We start from the raw sequence: 20,920 nt of genomic DNA on the forward strand, positions 1-20,920 counted from the left end.
ATTGAATCGACGTGTCGCATGCAACATTTAGGTCACTATGTTGAAAGGTCAAGGTCACAGCATGACCTTGCAGCAAAATAATGTCAGGCGCATAACTTTGTTATTTGAAATCGGATTTTACAACTATTTCACAAAAATGATCACAATATTTGGGTTGTTTTTACACTTTGAACTTTGTCTGTGACATAACTCTGACACAACAAGAGGTATACCTTCCTGTGTCCAAAACCTATTCGGGGAGCATCACCTGGTTCAACCGGCTCTTGTTAAACATATTTTATTGATTTTTTTCACTGTATATAGAGGATATGTTCCGATATTATTATGTTGTAAAATTGTGCACGTAAATTAAAACAAGAGGGCCATGATGGCCCTGAGGTCGCTCACCTGTATATAGCCCCCACTCTCCCATAAGAAGATGTTTCATGCTAAACATCTAAGCTCTAGCTCATTGGGCTTTTTAAAAGAAGATTTTTTTAAGTTTTTACTATACACATATAGTTAAAAACAATGACACCCCTGGGGCGGGGCCAGTTTTGACCCCAGGGCTTTTATTTGAACAAACTTTGTAGACACTTACTAGAAGATGTTTCATGCTTAATATCTAAACTCTAGCTATTTGGGTTTTTTCAAAGAAGATTTTAAGTTTTTGCTATACACATATAGTTAAAAACAATGACCCCCGGGGCGGGGCCAATTTTGACCCCAGATCTTTTATTTGAACAAACTTTGTAGACACTTACTAGTAGATGTTTCGTGCTTAATATCAAAACTCTAGCTATTGGGTTTTTTTCAAAGAAGATTTTTTAAGTTTTTGCTATACACATATAAGGAAAATCAATGACCCCCGGGGCGGGACCAATTTTGACCCCAGGGCTTTTATTTGAACAAACTTGGTAGACACCCTATTAGAACATGTGTTTGATGCTAAATATCTTAGCTCTAGCTGTTTGAGTTCTTTAAAAGAAGATTTTTTAAGTTTTTTTTTACTATATGCATATAGGGAAAATCAATGACCCCCCGGCGGGCCATTTTGACCCCAGGGCTTTTATTTTGAACAAAACTTGGTAGACACTCATTAGAAGATGTTTTCATGCCAAATATCTTAGCTCTAGCTCTTTGGGTTCTTTAAAAGAAGATAAATTTTAAAGTTTTTTTTCTTTCCGTTTGCCATGGCAACCAGAGTTCTGCATAGAATTAAATTTCTTTAACAATTTTTTAAAGGTGACCCCTAAAGGAACATTCCTGTGAAGTTTGGATGAAATTGGCTTAGTGGTTTATGAGGAGATGTCATTTGAAGCAAAAGTTTACGGACGACGACGGATGGACGGACGGACATTCCTACGAATGGGCATTTATTGGGTATTTCTTTTGTTTAAAAGTACCCAATAAGACAACAAAAGTACCCAACAATACTGACCGATTGAATAGAATTACCCAACAAGTGTCCATTCGTGTGTTCAAGGTACCCAATAAGTGTCCATTCGTGCGCCAGGTGTTTTGGGTGTTTCTCTTGCGCGTTCGCTTAATACACGTTTGACTGTAACAGGAAAAATCCATTATACAGAGTAATGGTTATCAGAGGGCTGAGGTAACATGATAATTTAATAATGAACTTCTTTGTTATAGATATGCAAATAGAGCCCCAAGAATAATCAAGAATAAAAACCTAAAGATTAATGAAGATCCTAGAGATGCATTATTGAGAGAATTCCAAGAAGAAATAAGCCAGGTAAGTATTTCTATAAAAATTATATAGCAGTGGCAGTGTGTTTAACGCGTCGGACTAAGCAACCTAACGGATTGCTGACTGTGTGGGTTTAAACCCAATCAGGGGCAGGACATTGTTTCCTTGAGCTAGAAACTTTACATTCATTGCTTAGTACTGGTTGGTTAAAGGAATGGATTCAAGAGTGTTTCAATAAGTTTATAGCTTCCAACACAAAGTTTATAGCTTCCAACACAATCACATAAAAATAAATTTGTATAAACTACACTAAATAGCAGTGTCAATAACATTCAGGTAAGTAGAAATTTTTAATTGTGAAAATAAAAATCTTAACACTCATATATTTTAGGGATCAGGAAGGGCACAATCTTACTGAAAGTTACTGTGTGAAAAAATAATGATATATGAATTCATTATGTATTGAAAAGTTGAATGTTTTGAATAGTATTGTTAAGGTAGTGTTACTGTAAATGCTTTCCTGTCAAAAAATTTGACAATATCATAGCAAATCGGTTATTTCTGGAACATTATTTTTTCAAAATTTTTGGCATTAGATTATTTATAATCACTCCTCCTTTATTGCTATGTACTAAATTCCGGTTATAAACGATTAACAATATATATATTTATTACCCTTCCAGATTTTTTCCACCTTTTTGATTGGATATTGATTCCTCGAAAGAAATTGATATTACCGAGCCAGACGGGTAATATACACACTAAATATACCTGTTTGGTACCCCACGTTGTAAACAACATGCGTTGTGGCGATGCCCGTACGGTTTGATTTTACGCGGTGTAAATTCCGATATACAAGCACATTTTAAATGTCAAATGAAAAATATTTACCAAAAGAAAGTAATAATGAATATTCTCATCAGTATTGAAAACAAAAATAGCCTCGTCAATGCTTGATATTAATAACAAAAAAGTGTCTTCGACAGACTACCCTTTTTCTCTTGTTTACATTCGTTAGGTACGAAAGCAAATAGGTCATGTATTTATGTGACGTCATGTTGTGGTGAAGGGGAACCATAAAGGGAATCTTATTTCGACGTTACAATTGCAACAGCAATGATTTATTTTAAAATCTTGTTCGGCATGATATATAATTTTGCCAGGTAATATATCCACATATATCACTCCAAAACCAAAATAACATATAATATATATATATGAATAGAAACACGCAATTCTATAAATAGAAACACGCAATTCTAAAAATAGTAACACGCAATTCTATAAATAGTAACACGCAATTCTAAAATAAGTAACACGCAATTCTAAAAATAGAAACACGCAATTCTAAAAATAGAAACACACAATTTCTAAAACTAGAAATGTGTCATCATGCCACGGATGCCCCCGCATGCAGCCAAAATTTCAGATGGTGCTTTAATTATTTTTTTCATTTTAAGTTCAAAGCCCTTAAAACTTTTCAATGTTAACACAAACCATTTTCATACAATGTTCAAGGCACTGAAATTATTCAGTCTTAACCTTTTAAAATAGCATATTGCATATTTGTAGCCAAAATAATGGCAAGAGTGCTGAAAGTGAAAGTTCAAAATTTTTCCAACATTCAGGAAAGATAAGTTTGTCTTAAATCATTGAACTACAACCAAATTCAAACTTAAACTGCTTATTCCTAAGATGTATCTATATTATTTTCAAAGTGAAAGGGACATAACTCTGCCAAAAAATCATCAAACCATGACCAAATTCCAACTTGACCTGCCCATTCCTTAGACATATCCATATGTCAAATTTAAGTTGCATATGTAACACTGTTGGGTAGATAATAAACAGAAACTGTAAATTTCATATTATTTTCAAAGTGAAAGGGGCATTACTCTGCCAAAAATCATTGAACCATGACCAAACTCGAACTTGGCCTGGGCATTCCAAAAAACATATCCATATGTCAAATTTGAGTTGAATGTGTTGTACCATTGGGGAGATAATAAACGGAAACTGAAAATTTCATATTACTTTCAAAGTGAAAGGGGCATAACTCTGCCAAAAATCATCGAACCAAGACCAAATTCGAACTTGACCTGTATTTTCTCACGACATATCCATATGTCAAGTTTGAGTTGAATGTGTTGTACCGTTGGGGAGATAATGAACGGAAACAGAAAATTTCATATTATTTTCAAAGTAAAAGGGGCATAACTCTGCCAAAAATCATCGAACCATGACCAAATTCGAACTTGACCTGTATTTTCCCATGACATATCCATATGTCAAGTTTGAGTTGAATGTGTTGTACCATTGGGGAGATAATGAACGGAAACTGAAATTTCATATTATTTTCAAAGTAAAAGGGGCATAACTCTGCCAAAAATCATCGAACCATGACCAAATTCGAACTTGGCCTGTATTTTCTCATGACATATCAATATGTTAAATTTGAATTGAATGTGTGCAAGCGTTCTTAAGATAATGAACAGAAACTGATGATGACAAAATGACAGAATGACGGAAGGATGGAAGGACGGAAGGATGGAAGGACGGAATGACGGAACAGGGTAACACTATATGCCCCGGCCATTACATGGCGGGGGCATAAAAAGTAACACGCAATTTCTATAAATAGTAACACGCAATTCTAAAATAAGTAACACGCAATTCTATCAATAGAAACAAGCAATTCTATAAATAGAAACACGCAATTATAAAAATAGAAACACGCAATTCTATAAATAGTAACACACACTTCTAAAAAAAGAAACAAGCAATTCTAAAAATAGTAACACGCAATGCTATAAATAGAAACACGCAATTCTATAAAAGATAACACGCAATTTCTAAAAATAGAAACACGTAATTCTATAAATAAATTCTATAAATAGTAACCCGCAATTCTAAAAATAGAAACACGCAATTCTAAAAATAGAAATACGCAATTCTAAAAATAGTAACATGCAATTCTATAAAATGTAACACTGTTACTGTAAATGCTTTCCTGTCAAAAAATTTGACAATATCATAGCAAATAGGATATTTCTGGAACATAATTTTTTCAAAATTTTTGGCATTAGATTACTTATAATCACTCCTCCTTTATTGCTATGTAAGGCCCCCACGATTACACGTTTAAACGGATTCGTTTCGATTTTCATTCATAAACGTTTACGATATTGTTTACCGTTTAATCGAAATGACCATATTGTCTTACAAAATTTCTTAATCATTGCCTGTAATCATGGATTTTATCAATTCTAGTTGTTTATTCCAAAGTAAACAAACGGAAAATATGTGTTTACAACCCTCCACACAGCATTACGGTGCAAAATTGCTCGTGACATAATACATTTTTGGTAAAAAATGGGGTTACAATGCAGAAAGTGTGTGCTGACTCAATCGTGATTAGCCCTGAACATTCTTTATTTGTACATGTGTAAAAAATAGAAAGAAAGACATCATTTGGCTACTCAAATACATGGTGTGCATAGTACATAGAGGTACCACCGTTTAAACGGTATCGTTTCGGTTATTAGCAATCGTGTAAACGTTTACAAAAAATTGTAAACGTGGGAGCCTTATTGCTGTGTACTAAATTCCGGTTATAAACGATTAAAAACTATTGTTAATTGAAGATTGTGAAAATTATTTTCTGGAAATGAAAATTTATTACAATATTGGCTGATGTTTTTTTGGAGGGAAAGCATTTGCGGTAAGAATACCTTAATTCAGTAAAATATTTATTTTTAAGACTGAAAGCAAACCTAGCAGGGAAGGGAGGTCCAAAGGAAAAGAAGAGAAGGAAGCATGCTAGAAGGAATGAGAATGGTAAGATATTAACTTTTAACCTCCTTGAGTATCGCTGTGGGTTCAAATCTCAGGGACTTTGGATTATCTCTGTGGGTTTGAATCCTGACAGGAACTTTGGATTTTCGCTGTCAGTTCAAATCCTGACAGGTACTTTGGATTATCTCTGTGGGTTTGAATACCGACAGGTACTTTGGATTATCTCTGTGGGTTTGAATACTGACAGGGACTTTGGATTCTATCATGTGAGGAAGCTATCCAGCTAGAACTTCAGTGGTTCTACTCAGGTGTCCGTTTATGCCTGAAATGATGACTTGATGGGCACTTTATGTTTTCCTCCACCAGTAAAAACTGGAATGTCACCATATGACCTACTGACGTAACAGTGACATAAAACCAAATCAAACAGGCAAACCCTACTGGAGTCAAAAGTGATTAGCCTGATAAAGGGCTTGTACAGTAATTTGCACTTTTCAGTGCCATTGACGAACAGACTCAATCAAAATGAGTCTGCAATATTTTTCAATTGGATGTTCTTTAGGGATTCCGTTTTTCTCTTCTTTTTTTTGGTCACAAGTATAAAGCCAGGCCAGCCTGTGAATCTGTACAATCTGACCAGGCTCTTAACAGACACCTAACTATACAAAAGTTTTTTTTCCCTAATACTCCTAAAATTGATAATAGAAAGTTCAAAAAGTGAAAACTGACAAAGTCCATGTAAGAAATTCAGGTTAAAGAAGATTCCTTCAACTGTAAAAAGAATGATATTTTGAAAGTTGTTTCTATTTAAGGTATTTGCTCTAATTTCTTTTCACTATCTATTGACATCTATTTTATGAGATCAAAAATGGTTAAAATGCTAATTGAATGAGACTGGGTCAGATGTAAATTGCAAGCATTTGTGTTTTGTATATTTCAAGCAATTGCGTCATAATTTATCACTGTTTTGATTAACCAATTTTCTATTTCGTATCAACAGGGGAGATAATCAATGATTTAGAATTTTGTTTTTGGTTTCAACAGGGGAGATAATCAATGATTTATAAATTTTGTTTTGGTATTAATAGGGGAGATAATCAGTGATTTATGAATTTTGTTTTTGGTTTTAACAGGGGGGATAATAAATGATTTATAAATTTTGTTTTTGGTTTAAACAGGGGAGATAATCAGTGATTCTGAAGGTGATGATGATGAAGAAGAGGAAAGTAATGAAGCAGACGCTGAGGCATACATGCAGGAACAACAAGCCAAACTAGAACAAGAAAAAGAGGCTATATTAAATAACAAAAGCATGATTCAAACAGTAAGTGAATTCATTCATCTACATGTCTTCTGGAATGATTGTGGTTTTCTACATGTCTTGTAGAATGATGGTTGTCTTGCACATGTATCCACTGATGAGCCTGAAAATAATGCATGGTAGGGTTATTGGAGTATTCCTGTTATTATGGGAAGTTTATTAATTTTATGATCTTATAGGCCCATTATGCCTCAGAAATGCTAATTTTTCTATTTTTCAAAAATGTTTTATTTTTGTTATCTTGTTAATTAAAGACACACAGCTGATAAAGAAGTTTATATAAAAGTTTTTTATTTTATATTGTATTTATTAAGGTTTTTATTCTGTTCACAGGAAAAAGACAGAATCTTGAATGAGATACAAGAGAAAGAGGGAAGGATGAAGAAAGAGAAAGAGAATAGGGACCAGTTAGAGTCTAAAATTAAGGTGAGTGTTAAAATATCATGTAGTATTAATCAGACATTTAACACTCTGTAGAATCAAAAAATAGATTGTAAATAGTTGTACTTTAACCGTGTTCTTAAGAGTCTAAGATTTAAAGTAACTGATAATTATCATGTAGTTTTCGTCAGACATTTAATACTGCAGATTAAAAAAAATAGATTATAAAAGGTTGTACTGGAACTGAAGGTGATTAGCATTTGCTTGCCAGTAAAGTGCCATGCCAGCCTGCACTTTCCTGCGGCCTGACCAGACTCTATACTGTTGGCTAGACTTACTAGCTTTAAATTTTCATCTTGATACCCCCCAAGTTGATAAAGGAAGTCCAAAGCTTATTCAATAAGCTTGTAGCTTCCAAAACAATCAAACAAAAAATAAATTTGTATAATCTAAACAAGTTTCCTTATCAATTATTTGTCAATCACAATCTTTTAAAGTATAATACTAATTTAGCTCAACTTGACAACAACAAAGATGAGAATACTGTGAGTGTGTATTTGTGTTTATTTATACCCTCCACCGGTTGCACATATGGGTGAGTCCTCCAGAAGATTATTAGTTATTTAATATTTTGGAGGATAGTGCAAGATAGAGATAAAGAAGAATGCCTGAATTCCAGAAGCTTCTCTTGGTTCTTTAGTGTGCCAAGTGTTTAAGCACTCATACATGGGACCTTGATTTAAAGTCTTGTTGGAAAGACTGATTTGTAATTTTAACTGGCCCGTCTGAGAATCGACCCAACAATGTCGAGATTAAAAGTTTGGTGCTCTAATGGATTGAGCTATGAGGTCTGGCTTTTGAGAATAATGCCACTTTAACTATCATTTATATTGTTAGGCTATGGAGAGTAAGTTATTGATGGGTAACATAATGGATCATACTAACAAACAACAGAAGGCGTTAGAACAGAGAAGAAAGGAGATTGCCCAACAAATGGTTCGTATTTTATTATGAATCATAACATACACTTTATAAATTGTCATTTAAACTATATAAAGCTATCACATAAACCACAATAAAGGTGTGTAAACAACCCATTTAATAAAAAGGATATTATGTTAGTGTAGTAACATTTATGTTTGCATTACATGTATATGCAAACATTACATTAAAGTGAACTAATGTAAGTGTTATTATATAGACGCATCAATGAAATTTAATGGAAAATGACACTTAAAGTCTGAAAACAGTTCTATTTTTTGATATATAATATAAAGAATATTGTTTTTGGGTAGATTCAATACTAAATTTATTGAACTTGTTGAATAAGAAGCCAGATTTTATTTGCCTTGTTCAATAATTTAAGCCTTAAGGTCATTCTGGTACAGTTCAAAGACACTGAATTGATAAGTTCATGATAAGACATAGATGGAATAATTGATTTTGATAAAAGTGGCATCAATTGATAATTCTACTTCTTGTTTTATAAAAAATTTAAATTTTGCATTGCTCACATGGGTAGATTCTGTAGCAGGTGGGAGGGGGAAGTTTACTGTTTTCTATTTACTTACACAGTAATTGTTGATATTTATTATAGCAAGTAGAGAGGGATATACAGAGAAAGTTGGAGGAGAAAGAGGAATCTGCTGTAGAGTTACAGGAAACATATGTGTCTCTACAACAAGAAGTGGAGATGAAAACAAAAAAATGAAGAAGGTAAGAAAATGCGTTACATGATTGTGTATCTACCTCACTTTCTAGAATGCGTAACACAAGAGTGGGCACCTATTCCACTTTATAAATATGTTACACAAGGGTGTCCACCTACTTCACTTTTCTGAATATACTACACAAGCCTGTACCTCAGTTACTGGAAAGTGTAACGCAAGAGTGCTCACCTATCTCACTTACTAGAATGTGTTATACAAGAGTGGGCACCTTCCCCTAGTGCTAGTCTAGAGTTGGCATCTACCTAACTAATAGAGTGCACACCTAACTCACATAGTAGAATGTGTAACAATAGAGTGGCCACCTACCTCACTTAGTAGAATATGTGAGTCTAGAGTGCACACCTACCTTACTTACTAAAATGTGTTACCATAGAGTGGGCACCTAGATCTACCTGAGCTTTGTGTTGCAAATTTGTAATATATGTAAGATTTGGTTATTTGACGAAAATCTTAAATTTTGCTAAAGCTTACTATAAAACATCTAATTCACTTTAACAAAGTTGTCGAGTAAATTGGTTTAGTGCCGATATTTGGTTACAATAAATGATTTGTTCTAAAGTTATTTTCAATTATGTATATCTTTTACAGCGATTTTTTCCCCTGAATTGTGAATGGGTCCGGTACCATAAAAATTGTGAAAAAAAAACGTTGTTATGCCCCCACAATGTGGGAGCATATAGCGTTGCACTTGTCCGTCCGTCCGTCAGTCCGTCCGTACGTCCCGAAATCTTGTGAACGCAACTTATCTTAAACCGGATGTCAGATTTTGCTTAAACTTACAGGGATGAACAACCTTAATGTGTAGATGGTAGTAAAGGAAGGAATTTTTGCTGCGACCAAATTTAACAGAATTATGGCCCTTTGTTGATTTTTTCACTAGCTACTATGTAGAAATTTTGTGAACGCAACTCCTCTTAAACCGGATGGCAGATTTTGCTTAAACTTACAGGGATGAACAACCTTAATGTGTAGATGGCAGTAAAGAAAGGAATTTTTGCTGCGACAAAATTTAATAGAATTATGGCCCTTTGTTGATTTTTTCACTATATACTATGTAGAAATTTTGTGAATGCAACTCCTCTTAAACCGGATGGCAGATTTTGCTTAAACTTCCAGGGATTAACAACCTTAATGTGTAGATGGTAGTAAAGGAAGGAATTTTTGCTGCGACCAAATTTAAAAGAATTATGGCCCTTTGTTGATTTTTTCACTATATACTATGTAGAAATTTTGTGAATGCAACTCCTCTTAAACCGGATGGCAGATTTTGCTTAAACTTCCAGGGATGAACAACCTTAATGTGTTGATGGTAGTAAAGGAAGGAATTTTTGCTGCAACCAAATTTAACAGAATTATGGCCCTTTGTTGATTTTTTCATTAATTACTATGTAGAAATTTTGTGAACGCAACTCCTCTTAAACCGGATGGCAGATTTTGCTTAAACTTCCAGGGTTTAACAACCTTAATGTGTAGATGGTAGTAAAGGAAAGAATTTTTGCTGCGAACAAATTTAACAGAATTATGGCTCTTTGTTGATTTTTAGTTTCAACTTGTGGCACATGTAGTCCAAAAAATATTTGACCTAGAGTCATAAGATTGACAGAACAGTGGCGTGTGGGGGCATCAGTGTCCTATGGACACATTTCTAGTTTCTTAATAATTTGTGAATTTTTTAATTAAGATTGTTAATATCTTATTAAGCCGTAAGAACATATAATTTTTTTAATGTAATATTTACTGTTATGAGACATTTTGAATGATGTTTACAGAAATTACCAGACGCTTTATTGATTCGTCCCTAGAAGTTTCGTATTTAAACAGTACGAAAATTTAAAGGGAGAATGCACCGAAAATCATGGTTGGCTAAACGCATTTTAAGATAAACAAAGCACAACAGGCAAAATTTTAGCATCATTATGAGAAGAGAGGAAATAAGACGTTATTAAAGGCTTAATTAATCAGAATTGTGAAATTTCATCAGAATTGTGAACGGCTCCTTCGGACCCAGTCTGAAAATTGTGAAGGTCAGTTTGTGATTGTGAATGGGTCTGTTATTCGGTACCACTTATATAGGGAAAAAATCGCTGTTTTATAATTTGGGTTGTTTGTATTCATAAGTCATCTGTTGATATAGAATTTTTTTGTACTGGACTAGAATTTGTCTGTTTTGAAACATAGTGTAATTTTCTATGAATCAATGTTTTCAGTTGTTCGCAAAGTTACAAGCTTCGAAGCAAGAAATCCAGGATCTTCAGGAAGAACATGTTAAAGAACGCCACAGACCCAGAATAAACTTACACGAGAACTAAAGCTCAAGTAAGCATAAATACGAGCCTTACTGAACCGGACAGGTTGCTGATTTTTAGCTCACCTGTCACAAAGTGACAGGGTGAGCTTTTGTGATCGCTTTCCGTCTGGCGTCCGTCCGTCCGGCGTCTGTCCGTAAACTTTTAAATGACATCTCCTCATAAACCACTAAGCCAATTTCATCCAAACTTCACAGGAATGTTCCTTTTGTGGTCACCTTTGAAAATTGGTCAAAGAATTTAATTCCATGCAGAACTCTGGTTGCCATGGCAACCAAAAGAAAAAACTTTAAATATCTTCTTCTAAAAAACCCACAGAGCTAGAGCTAAGATATTTGGCATGAAACATCTTCTAGTTAGTGTCTACCAAGTTTGTTCAAATAAAAGCCCCGGGGTCAAAATTGGCCCCGCCCCAGGGGGTCATTGATTTTCCCTATATGCATATAGTAAAAACTTAAAAAATCTTCTTTTAAAGAACTGTAAGAGCTAGAGCTTAGATATTTGGCATGAAACATCTTCTAGTGAATGTCTACCAAGTTTGTTCAAATAAAAGCCCTGGGGTCAAAATTGGCCCCGCCCCAGGGGGTCATTGATTTTCCCTATATGCATATAGTAAAAACTTAAAAAATCTTCTTTTAAAGAACCCAAATAGCTAGAGTTTAGATATTAAGCATGAAACATGTTCTAATGGGTGTCTACCAAGTATGTTCAAATTAAAGCCCTGGGGTCAAAACTGGCCCTGCCCCAGTGGTGTCATTGTTTTTAACTATATGTGTATATAAAAAACTTAAAAATCTTCTTTTAAAAAACCCAATGAGCTAGAACTTAGATGTTTAGCATGAAACATCTTCTTATGGGTGTCTACCAAGTCTGTTCAAATAAACAAAAAAAAGCCCTTGGGTAAAAATTGGGGGGGGGGGGGGGGGGGGCTATATACAGGTGAGCGACCTCAGGGCCATCATGGCCCTCTTGTTTATTCAATACATTTATGACATGTAGTGACTAGCTATCTTACATATAAGTGATTTTATAACAGATTAGGTACACAGTTTATTTCATTTCCATTTTTATTATTCATTTTATTAAATATTTTCAGAATGTAGATCATCGACAATTTCATTCCATCGGAGGAGAAAACCAAACTTCAGAATCGTGCCATCTATGACGAAGATGAAGATACATGGACTTTGAAACCTCTTGCTAATAAAAAGTAAGTATCATACGTGAACTGGTACCAGTATAATTAAGTTTTCATTATTTGGAAAATCTCTTTTGTTTTTTAGGGGGCGGGACTCAGCTTTACTGGTGGAGGAAGACCTCAGGTGCCCCTCGGTATATTGTTTCAGGCACAAACAGGCACCCAAGCATTTAATCATTCAAACGCCTTGTCCGGGATACTGTATTTAATGTGGTGCTCCACTCATAAAATTGTACAATACCTCTTCAGGCGGCTGTTGTTGTTCCTCTACAGACCCTATGTTATCTGCTGCTGCAGGCTGTTCACTTTGAACTGGTTGTGGGTCTTGCGTCCGGGTCTGACCCCGGCCTCTAGCAACTACTACTGCTGGCTGCTTTGGCTTAATGATCGTCTGAAAAAAGGAAAATGCACTTGTATAATATTTATACGGAAAAGACCAAACACATGTATTGACTGAAATACCTCTACATTCATGCTATTTTTCATAAAAACTTATTATATTTTCCTCAATGTTAAATTTCCTTGACATGCATCTTTAACACGTTTAATAAATTAACTACAGTGTCCCATTTATCCTGGGTTAAGAGTCGGTTTTAAGACTTTAAAAAAGTAGAAAATTTAATTACAGGTAGCCGAGCAATAGAATTCTTTTAAACAACATCTCTGCTTAACTGTGCCAAGATATGACATTTTGTTTTTATAATTGTTGTAGTCGACGATGATCACTACCGTAGTAACTGTCAGTGCCGTACCGTACTGTGCGTACGTTGTTCACGATAATATAGAAAACGTGTACCAAAGAGTTTCACTATACTTATAGCGTAAATCAATTCAAAATATTTTACCGTAATAATCACTGATCTCAAGATGTAACAAATGTAACAGCTTTTAAACTTCAGCTTTTTATCATTGCAGAGTCCCCGGACTTGAACCCTATTGGGATGGTTTGGGCCAAAATGAAACAATATGTTTATAAACAGAACTGTACAACATTGAACCAACTTCAAGAGGTTTTATTGCAGTATTGGGGAACTCATCTTACAGTTGAACTTTGCAATAGATACATAGATCATGTATTCAAGGTAGCTCCCGTTTGTGTGTTAATGAAAGGTGCGGCAACTGAAGATGTGCCAAAGAAGATTTTTCCTGAACCTTCCACGAACAAGTCGTTAGCCTATTTCAATGACAAGCTTAAAGTGCCGGAAATGCAGGAAAAGTGCAAAAGACATGGGTTTTGAAACCAAATTACCTTATTCTGATTTGAAGTTGGCATGATTTGCTTCTGTCTATGAGAGACTTTCATGTCTTTCTCGGAACCACTCTCAATTACAACCGCCTCGTCCACCCGACGCTGACTCCCCCACTGCACATTGTATGTGGCACCAACAGTTATCTAGAACATGTAAAAAGATTCGTTTAATGTTATATCTTAGTTATAAAGACATTGTAGTTTCTAGATATATATATATTTATCTTAGAATCACCTGTTTAATGTTAGACAATAACTGGTAGATTTTTGGTTGCGTAAACTTGCAGTCTCAGTCAAGTACTTCACTTAATAAACATTTTAGGTGTGCATGTATAATTGGCCTTATATACAGTCAATTTTGGTACGATCATTGTAAAATTTCATGCACAGATGAAATGATCTTGCGACATTAACGCACTTTCACATTTATTGTACATTATTACATTTATTAACACGACCCGCAATTTTCCCTGTTGGGATCCTATATATTTACCGGACAATCAGTTTATCAAACAGAAGCTATTCCTGTCAAAAGTCGTAGTTTCCTTGCTGATTATTTAAAGATTAATTTCAATTCACGACTTAAAAAATTTTGAAACACAATGTCTGGTAAATTAAGTTGTCTACACGTCTTTTTTTCTCCTTTAAAGACACATTTCTACGGACAAAGGTTTGATAAAGTAATGGTTATGTGTATAAAGAACCCGAAAATTATTTTAAATAAAAGTTACAGATAAAAACATCATATTTTATCCGGTAATATGTAGGACCCCACAGTATTGAACACAGAAGAACTGAAAGAGCGTATTATTATGCATTGAAACTAAGTACGGAAACAAATAAGGCTCAATTTAGCTTAATTGTCAGAAACAGCAGCATTTATGTGTTGATGTTGTGTTAAAATCCAAATCTGTTTGTCGTTCGGATGCGCAATATTAAATCACTTGTGCTACGCCCTCGTGATATAATTCCTCGCATCCGAACTCTAAACAGTGATTTTGTTGAGCAATAAAATCACAGTTTGGGATGTAGTAAATGAGGCAATATTTTTTTTAGAAACGGCACTTGTCCTGTCCCTATTTTTTAAATTGTAAAAGAGGTTTCACGAACCCAAATGCTGTGAGGCATTTATCACATCTAATATAGGGTTAACGCACGTTTTTCCGTGTTATAACGTCTGCAGAGTCCCGAGGAACGGTTGGTGCCCGAGCCCGGTAGGGCGAGGGCTCCAACAGTTCCGAGGGACTCTGCAGACTTTATAACACGAAATAAACGTGCGTTGACGCTATTATAGCATAAACTTTTCAAACAGATTCGTGATGTATAGTTTATACAAAACACAAATACATTAAAGTCTTGTGCTTGGACGGTATTTATCCAATTCTATGTTTTACGTATGCGTTTCATTTTTCCGGGGCCAACAACTTGGAAAATTCTCGGAACCGAACGAAATTTTGAATTTTAATTAATTTAACAAAGCTTGGCCTTTGGAGATTTATTATCTCAAGAAAAAAAACCGTTACATTACTCTACCCTCTACCCAAGACAAAACATGACCCTCAGAAATTCTTAGCATGATTTCAGATTGACGGTAGAAAAAAGATCAGTGACATCAGAATCGGTTTTTTTTTCAAGCAAACAAGTTTATAAAAAAATCAGGCACTAGTTAAGCATTATTCTATCAAAGAAATGTAAAGAGCATTTATCAACATTAACATATATAAAAAAACATTTTCTCATATTAATTTTGTGTTATCTAGTTTTGTAAGTTAATCGGAGTGTTAAACTGAATGACAGGTAGATTCTACTGTATTTGTTTACATTGACAACTGTCCGTTTCTTAGAAAGGGCGACAACCAAGATTAGCACCGATGTCTATACGCCGTTTTTCCGGCATAGTTACTTGAATATGCGACTGAGGCCCTCGAATCAATAAATTTCAATATAACAAGAGCGCATGACTCTTCGGCAAACAGGCCAAATCATCATTTTTTGTTTGTTTGTTTACTGGGCCTTGTATGTATTGCGCATAGGTGAAACCGGGCTATAACAAGAGCGCGTGACTATGTTAACACATGGTTTTGGTCCCGTTATAACATGGGCAAAATAGGGGAAAATAGCCGATTTTATGCTATAATAGGAAAAAACAAACAATTTTTGATTTCACGACTTTGATGAAATATTTAGTTAGAAGCAAAGATATCACTTGCATTGACAAATAGTTCACGTAATTCAAGAAAAGTTTTTCTTTAGAAAAAAAAAAGATTAAAAACTTCTTCTATTAATCATTAAGTCTTCATGGTCAAGATGAGAACAGGTTGACATAAAGTTAAACTTTCAGATAAGTGGAGGCTCTGATAAGCTTCGTACTTATAGGATAAAAGAAATATAAGAATCTAAAACAAAATCATCTAATATATAAGAATCTAAAACAAAATCATCGAATATATAAGAATCTAAAACAAAATCATCAAATATATAAGAATCTTAAACAAAATCATTGAATAAACAATTCCGAGCAAAGATATATATGTAAAAACAGAAGTCACCTGTACACTGAATAAGGTGCTATTTCGGAGTACCAGAGAACAGGTTTAATTTCATCTAATGATTTTGAAAAAAGTTGTTCTAAAGTTTTATATTTGTATCATTTTGGACAATTACTTTATAAAGCTTATAATGAGCACGTGTTACAACAACAACAACAACAAATACTTCAATTTTTGAATCACGTTACATACTGTAGAACAGTATGACTAAATACAATAGTATACAAATGTGGGTTCTTATTTTTTTTTGTTAAATTGTTTAACAACATGGGGACAGCTATTCTCTCACCACTAGAATACATAACTTATTGTTGCATATATCAACACAGGTCATCATAATAAAATTAACGTAATCATATGTAAATAAGGTACATGATATAACGCTCCAACAAATTACTGTCTGCCTACGACCGTCTGCACAAGTTTCCCGTGTCATAGTAAAATATTATGAATGAATATTGAAATCTCGCGAGATGCAGTTCTAGAGGATAACACTACTGTGGTAAGTAAAATGTTCCTAACATGTTTATACTTTAAAGTGGCTTATAATATCACGAACAAATAACGATAAATTTTTAAGGGTTTGCAAGCGACCACTTGTGAATAATTCCCTTAATTTAAATATATTTGGTTTTCTGTAGAAGTAACTTGATAAATAACGTTTCTATTCAACATAAAAAATGGACATGTAAACAAATAGTGAAACTCATCGCCTATTACATTCAAACTGCATAAATTACACTTCCTATTTTCATAAGGGAGAAATGAACTACGCCACCTTCCCGTTTCAACGGAAAGCCCAGAATCAAATATTTTATTAAAATAATCGCAATATATAGGAATCATTAGGTCTGTTGTACTTTTAATATATTCATTATATATATAATCTTGCGGCGAGACAGCTTTAGAAGTGTTACTTTTATCAATCATTTTCTTAATTTCAAATGAAGAAATTCTGCGATTTAATATCTCATTATTTTGCAAATTAATATTTGACATGTCAAAAAAGTCCTGTTCAAAATTACTCTCTGAATTTACCGTTTTAAAATGATCATTGTAAGACTTCTATCGTATAATACCATACACATTTTGTACCATTATATTCATATTGTATCGCATAATATCATACACATTTTGTACCATTATATTCATATTGTATCGCATAATATCATACACATTTTGTACCATTATATTCATATTGTATCGTATAATACCATACACATTTTGTACCATTATATTCATATTGTATCGTATAATACCATACACATTTTGTACCATTATATTCATATTGTATTGCATAATACCATACACATTTTGTACCATTATATTCATATTGTATCGTATAATACCATACACATTTTGTACCATTATATTCATATTGTATCGCATAATACCATACACATTTTGTACCATTATATTCATATTGTATCGCATAATACCATACACATTTTGTACCATTATATTCATATTGTATCGTATAATACCATACACATTTTGTACCATTATATTCATATTGTATCGCATAATACCATACACATTTTGTACCATTATATTCATATTGTATCGCATAATACCATACACATTTTGTACCATTATATTCATATTGTATCGCATAATACCATACACATTTTGTACCATTATAATTATATTGTATTGTATAATACCATACACATTTTGTACCATTATATTCATATTGTATCGCATAATACCATACACATTTTGTACCATTATATTCATATTGTATCGTATTGTATTGCATAATACCATACACATTTTGTACCATTATATTCATATTGTATAAAAAGATCTTGTTTTTTACACCGTCATACAGAACATGTTTTTGATCATTAAAGAATAATTATAAATCCTGTTGGTGTTGTTGTTTGAATATGACAGACTGTATATTTTAATAGTTTATGGACATTAATCTCACTGTACAAAATATATATATTACGAGAAAATTTGTATAATTTTACGAAAATCAACATAACCATTGACAACAAGCAAATTCATTGAATTTATATCCCCAGCCGAGTACTGGTTATTATTAACACAACAACTGAAGACATAAGGCTTTATTTATATATTAATCATGGCATAAGCAGTAATATTCTTTGAACTTGATAAATATTCAGGGCAATAACAGAGCCATAATTTTGTGTTAAATAGTAAAATCTTGAAATGCCAATGAGATGTATGCATACTACATAACTAATCAAGGGCCATAAATCTGAGTTATTAGTATCTGACCGGGAACAAGGCGACTATAAGCACATCTCCTCTTAGTATCCCATAAAGTTTCATTGAATTCCAGCCAGTAGAAGCAGAAGGAGAAGTAGCGAGGAAACAAATATTTTTTCTATATGGATACTGCATAACTAATCAAGGGCCATAACTCTGAGTTAAAATGTCTGACCGGAACAAGCCGACGATATGCGCATCTCCTCTTGGTATTGAAGGTTCCCATAAAGTTTTGTTGAATTCCAGCCAGTAGTTGCAGAGAAGTAGCGCGGAAACGATTTTTACTCTATGTGCATACTGCATAACTAATCAAGGGCCATAACTCTGAGTTAAAGAGTCTGATTGGAACAAGCCGACAATATGCGCATCTCCTCTTGATATTGATGATTCCAATAAAGTTTCATTAAATTCCAGCCAGTAGTTGCAGAGAACTACTCCAGAAACGATTTTTACTCCATATGCATATTGCATAACTAATCAAGGGCCATAACTCTGAGTTAAAGTGTCTGACCGGAACAAGCTGACGATATGCGCATCTCCTCTTGGAATTGAAGGTTCCCATAAAGTTTCATTGAATTCCAGCCGGTAGTTGCAGAGAAGTAGCGCGGAAAAGATTTTAAATCCATATGCATCCTGCATAACTAATCAAGGGCCATAACTCTGAGTTAAAGTGTCTGACCGGAACAAGCCGACAATATGCGCATATCTTCATGGTTTTGATGATTCCCATAAAGTTTTGTTAAATTCCAGCCAGTAGTTGCAGAGAAGTAGTGCGGAAACTATTTTTATTCTATATGCATACTACATAACTAATCAAGGCCCATAACTCTGAGTGAAAGTGTCTGACCAGAACAAGCCGAGGATATGCGCATCTCCATTTGATATTGATGATTCCCATAAAGTTTTGTTGAATTCCAGCCAGTATTTGCAGAGAACTACTCCGGAAACGAATTTTACTCTATATGCATACTACATTACTAATCAAGGGCCATAACTCTGAGTTTAAGGGTCGGACTAAAACAAGCCGACAATATGCGCATCTCCTCTTGATATTGATGATTCCCATAAGGTTTCGTTGAATTCCAGCCAGTAGTTGCAGAGAACTACTCCGGAAACGAAATTCGGATGGACGGACGGACAACGCCAAAACTATATCCCCCTCCCGATTCCATCGGCAGGGGATAAAAATAGTTACAACGGTGTCTATTAAAGGCCAAACTAGACACCGCTGTACTGTTATATAAAAACAAAGGAGGGGGATAGTACTGATATATTTGGTACATGATCTTAACAATGATATTCAGTAATTATATTGTTATTCTAGACTCTCTATAGACCTATAAAAAAAGAATACAGTTGACTCTCAATAAGTCAAAATCGCTTTACTCAAAATACCGCCTTAGTCGAATAATGTCTAAAGTCCCGTCAAATTTCCTTCTTTATCTTTGTATTTTAACTCCGCTTAGGTCAAATTTTGACTTACCGAGACTCCTGTTTAGTCGAAAAGAAAATTTGGTCCCGTCAATTAAAGTCCAACATATTTTCATCTCAATTAGTCGAAGTGTGAAAACAGACGACTGATCAAAGGTCGGCGAAACAAGGTGAGATGTTGTCACTCGTGATTTACACGTTTCATAGTAATTTTTAATTGCCGGTCATCATGTATTATTAACACGTCGTAAAAGTGACTTTAATCCGTTTCAGGACTTAAAATTTAATGGTTTTATCAGTTAGATAATTAAATTAAAATTTGATTACATTTCTTTAAGAAAGTTTACTCGTGCCAGTCTGACGGGGGTTAGTCAAATAACAGCCTAGGTATCAACGTAAATGACGTTTGTATAATTAATGTTCCCCCATATTGCATACATTAATGTGTACTTCCGGTTCACGATAGTTGCTAATTTCGTTTTCGTCCGATGATCAATTAAATCAAATATAATTGTGTGTTTATGTTTCACTATTGATATACATGTATTAAATTTTGAATTTATAATTTGTAGTTGTGAGTGATTTACCGTAATTTCAATGGTTAAATATTGCAGCATTGCCGCTAACAACAATAACAAACTTACTTCTTTGCGCATTCAATCAGGCACATGTATATACATGTACGAATGTCAACTTAATAGCGGTAGTTCCACGTTACTCGAATTCCTTTTCTCTCGAAGTAAAATGCCCAGTCCCTTGGATTTCGAGTTACCGAGAGTCAACTGTATAGAGAGATATAAAAAATTTACAACCCTGAAATGGCTAATAATAAATTACTTGGTTACCTACAATGTGATGAGTATAGCTTTTTAAAGAAGAAAAAAGCTGGCTCATACTTGTTCTACTCAATGAATTAACATGTGCTCCATTTTTGTCATTAAATAGATCACAGTGTGAACTGCTTAATACAAATATTAGTGTATATAGGTACCATCTGATATGGATTCTTTGCTAACATTAAGGTTGTCTTTA

At 34.0% G+C, this 20,920-nt stretch overlaps 1 pseudogene; it reads left to right on the forward strand.

Annotated features, from left to right (window-relative positions):
• The window catches only part of LOC132737459 (kinesin-II 95 kDa subunit-like), a 41,083-nt pseudogene extending 23,348 nt beyond the window's left edge, over window positions 1-17,735 (forward strand).
• The last annotated feature ends 3,185 nt before the right edge of the window (window positions 17,736-20,920 follow it).

Source organism: Ruditapes philippinarum, unplaced genomic scaffold (genome assembly GCF_026571515.1).
Source record: "Ruditapes philippinarum isolate M1 unplaced genomic scaffold, ASM2657151v2 ctg3162_1_1_1_1, whole genome shotgun sequence".
NCBI lineage: Eukaryota > Metazoa > Mollusca > Bivalvia > Venerida > Veneridae > Ruditapes > Ruditapes philippinarum.